This window comes from Macrobrachium nipponense, chromosome 9, assembly GCF_015104395.2.
Source record: "Macrobrachium nipponense isolate FS-2020 chromosome 9, ASM1510439v2, whole genome shotgun sequence".
Lineage (NCBI taxonomy): Eukaryota > Metazoa > Arthropoda > Malacostraca > Decapoda > Palaemonidae > Macrobrachium > Macrobrachium nipponense.
In genome coordinates, this window is record NC_061110.1 from 52,698,954 (window position 1) to 52,703,953 (window position 5,000).

The following is a 5,000-nucleotide window of genomic DNA, read 5'->3' on the forward strand; positions in this document are numbered from 1 at the left end:
ATATGTAATAAGAAAAATTCAACATGAAAGGAAAACGAGGCATATATGACTAGTGTTCTTCCAAGATAGCTTTTTACAGAAGTAAAGTATGGTTGTTGATCGAGATCTATAGTGGACCAAGACCTATTGCGTCTGGAGTTCCACAGGAAATTGTTCTTGGTCCACTGTTATTTTCAGTATGTACACATGCTCAAACTAGTGGTGGCAGAGTTTCATAATTTTTCGTTCACTTGCCTGACGCACAATTCATGCCTTATTAATCTATTTTTCTTTTCAAAGATGGAATAAATTTTATGTAATGACGTTAAAAAGTCACTGATATCTTTTAGAACATCATGTTATGTTATTGTGTAAAACTATTTTCCATTTAGCAAAATTGACGTGAACGAAACGAAGTGATGAAAAACGTCATATCACAACCACTGATATACATTACCAAATAGATAGGAGACACCTATCACTAGTAGTATCACATAAACATAGTCCTTACATTACCATTTCAATATTAAGTTGAGAGGAGTTGAACGATTCTATTTGTTAAAAAATACAGAGAACATTGGAAACTCACAAAATACCATTAAATTTTTAAAGAATTATAAACTAACAGTGTGAACCATGCGACCTCATTCTGTTGCTTTTGATGTTATGTGCACGGGAATCTAATGTCAATGTGTCATTTATAGGTCTAAGAAACATCCCTCGCTGAGCGAGAGACAATTATTGCACTGCTTAGGTACAAGTTTCTCTTAGAGAGATATCAAGAAACCTTAATATACCGGAGAGAATCATACATAGATGAATCAAATTATTTAGAGAACGGCAAAGTTTAGAACATGGGCCTAGAGGCGGAACTCCTCGAAGCACCGCAAGAGAAGAAGACAATACAGTAGTGTAAATGTTGCTGAGCAACATTCATTTGTGAATTTTGAATTTTAGCACCTCGTCACGATATTGCCGAATTATGACTAGCTCTACGCCTATGACTGGTGTCTGATGAATACTTTAGATGGACAGGAAGAGATTTTTAAAAATACACTTGAAATCTTTGATAGGTGTCAAATGAATAAATCTAATGAATAAGCAAATTTACCTTTGATGGATGAGAGATTCAGTTAGGCTTACTTTTTTTTATCGTTGTCCAGTGAATGCCGCGGATAGGGAGGGAAACAGATTCAATGATGCATGCATTTTAGGCTAATCCCTCCATCACTCCTATACGGCACTTCTGCTCCCCTCCACATCTTCGGCGACCCGATCCGACTTCTCGCTATGAACTCCATCGCATGAAAGCATCACTAATGATAACGGTTATTTTAAAATTCCCCTTATCGACGACGGAAGCCTTAAAATGCATTTGTAAAATATTGTCTCTTCAAAGTTACTTTATTTTTCATTCCCCAAAATATTTGCATACACTCGTGTTACACCCTGTATGATTGGTGTAGCTGTCAAAGACCTACCCCTGATTAAAGGTTTTTATTGAAAGAAAAAGAAACACATCTGAAATAGAATTAAACGAGAACGTCACCGTTCATATTTCTTATCCTTTCAGCTACTTATACTATGGCTATGGTAGTAGGTTTAGCCATACACGTGAAACTATTTCTAATTAATTTCTATTTAGAAGAAATTAATACGTACAGAAAGATTACCCCAAGAAAGTTTTTATGAAAGTAAGCCTTTCTTAATGTATTCGTCAGTTTTGACTCCCACAGCTTTCCTACGTATCCAGATGAAACAGGAAGATATGCAAGGAATTTGATAAAAAAGAAAAGACTGAATTATATTCTTTTGATTTTTTTTATGATTGCTTTTTTACTTTGAATAGCTAGGTCTGAGTAAATTATGCTAAGCAATTATGAAAAGGATAAGAAAAAAGGAGAACATGGCCAATAAAAGCAGATTAATATAGATATTGGCGATTTAAATATTTATTCGCGTTACGTATCCGAGAGAGTATACTGCTGAAAATACACCTTGGCTAATCATGTGTGAAAATCATAAGTCAAATTTAGGTTCACTAAATATGTCATGCAAATTATTTTATTGATCAAAGGACAAAACTAGTTTAATCAAACATCACTATCAAAGAATGTTGACGCCATAATGTATTATTTATCGGTTGTATGAGACGAAAATGACAACACCCTAGTGCAGTACGATACGTTGGGTTAAGACTCGCGCGGCAGCAAAGCCAACTTCAAAACATTTATGCTGTCAAAAAGCTAGAGTTGAAAATAAAATTAGAATTTTGTGGACCCATCGGTATACATTTTCCTTACTTTGCAAAATAGCTACCTTTGATACGTTGAATAAGTCTAAGTTACTTATTCAACGTATCAATTCTAATGTAATTTATTTCAAGTATAGCACCTTTGAAAGGAAATATTATTTATTGTTAAGTAAATAATCTGGCACCTACATATGCCAATTTTTCCATAACAAACAATGAATTAAGAAACTACGCCAATTCTTCGTGGGCTGACTGTACAAATGATATGGTTCTTGGCCTGGAAAACAAGATTGTTCAGTATGCCGATGATGCAACACTTGGGAGAAATGAAACTGCCCTCAGCCTCAATCGGGAGATGGACCGGATCAGGCAATGGTGTAGTCGGTGGTGTATGAGGCTGAACTCCAGTAAATCGAAAACACTGTTGAGTAGCAGATCTCGTGCAGATTTCCCACCCCATCCTCCGCTTTAGGCGGATGGGACTTTGCTGAATGAGTCCGAAGCTTTAACTATTCTAGGTGTCATTTGGACTTCCATCTTACTTTTGCGAAACATCAAATGGAAGGTTCAGCAAATGCCCCACGAAAGTTAGGTATTTTTCGTAAAGCCTCATAAAATCACAACCGTGGTAAAATGAGTGCAATCTTTTTTAGGTCATTTGTGACACCTTTACTAGAATACTGTTCTCCGGCGTAGATTTCTGCTTCTGCCAGAGATTTAGCTCTGGTTTCTTGTTTGTCACTTCATAAGTTTTTATTTCAAAAGAGATCTTTCACTTTCATAACTGATTCCTGATCCCCTATATCTGCAGAGAGTAACCAAATTCATTGAACAGCATCACCAATTTGCAGTAAATGTGTCACGTTGTCGAACTTCTCAATTCCAGAGGTCATTTATTCCTCACACCACTGGACTGTGGAAGTTCAGCCTCCCAGAGGATGTTGCAATTGGAACTTCAGAAGTTCAAGCGAAAATGCAGTACATTACTACCCTGACACTCATCTTACATTTTGATACATTTTTATATTTTGATACATTTTTATCTAATTACCTATATATTGATTTATTTTTTTAAGAAGTGGTATTTCTTCTTTCCATATTTCCCTCTAATTCCTCTCTCACTTCTTTCTAATGAACACCATATTCATTGGATACTTGAATTGAAGTCAATGGCACCCGTGGGCTTGTTCCATATGAATCGTTCCATATGAATGTTTCATCTACTGAATAAAATAATAATAATAATAAAATAATAATTAATAATAATAATCAATAATAATAATAATAATAATACATAATATGCTGGAAGTAAACCCTCTTTTAAACATGATTTATTAAAAGTGATTGCTGCCTCAGCTGCATTAATTTTATACAGGTTCTTCTCTATTTTTCTAATTATTGCTTTCTCATTGTTGCTTAAACTGGTGAGCAATGCACCGAAGGTTGACATATCTCAATTAAGTAATAGTCAAATGATTGGATTTTTATTGGTAAAAAATTCCAGTGGGGATTGTCAAATTTTCGGGTATATGCCGTAGAGTTTATTGCAGATAGAATTGATGTTAAATTCTATTTCTTTTCTATTCTTTTCATGGGGCCGCGACGTTTCGTCTGAATAAACCTCAGACATCCTCTTGTGCGGAGGTGTGAAGGACTGAAGTCAGAGGGTTAGTCCGACTGCTTATATTGTGGCGTTGCAGCGGGGGGCTTCATGGCGCTGCCTTTTCATTGGCTAGTGAATGGGGAGCTGCTTTTTCATTGGCTGCCTGGCTGCGGGCTGAAGCCACCTCCCGAGAGCATGCTCAACAGGCGCGCCGATCTTCTCAGCTCCATATTATCACGCTGGCCTTCAATATGATTGGTTAAAGGCCGCGTGACGTCACTGCAGGTACTGTTCATGGTATAATAATAATAGTAATAATAATAATAATAATAATAATAATAATAATAACTTCCAAGTGGGTATTGTCCGGATCTTTCTTGTCCTTCCCGGGGTGACAGTAGGGAATCTGGGTGCTTGGAGAAGGCCCTAGCATTCAAGGAGACCCAAAAGCCCTGAAGACTTACCAGTCTCTTAAGGGCAACGTTGAATGGAACTGTCCGACCCAGAGGCTGCCTCCCGAAAGAAGGCAGGTATAGAGCCAGGTTGGGGAGGCACACCTGGAGAGGGCCTAAGAACTTAAAGATGAGACCAAAAAGCCCCTAAGTATAGCCAGTCTCCTGAAGGCAGCCTTGAATGGAAAGGTCCAACCCAGAGGCTGCTTACTCCTAGGGAGGCAGGTATCCTGCCAAACTGAGGAAGCAGGCTTAGAGAGGGCCCAAGAATTTCAAGGATGAAGCTCGAAAACACCAAAGGCTAGCCAGTCTCTTGAGGACACAGTATAAGGGAAGGGTCCGACACACAGGCTGCTTCCCCTAAGGAAGGCAGGTATCCTGCCAGGATGGGGAAGCAGGCTTAGAGAGGGCCCAAGAACCTTAAGGATGCAGGCATGCAGCCCAAAAGCCCCCAAGGCTCGCCAGTCTCTTGAGGGCAGCCTTGAAGGGAAGGGTTGGACCAAAAGAGGCTGCTTCCTGGAAGAAGGTAGCTATCCTACCAGGCTGAGGAAGCTTTGAGAAGGCCTAAGAACTTCAAGGATGAGGTCCAAAAGCCCCAAGAATTGCCAATCTTTTGAGGGCATCCTTGAAGGGAAGGGTCCGACCCAGAGGCTGCTTCCTCGGAAGAAGGCAGGTATCCTGACACGCTAAATAAGCAGGCCTGGAGAGGGGC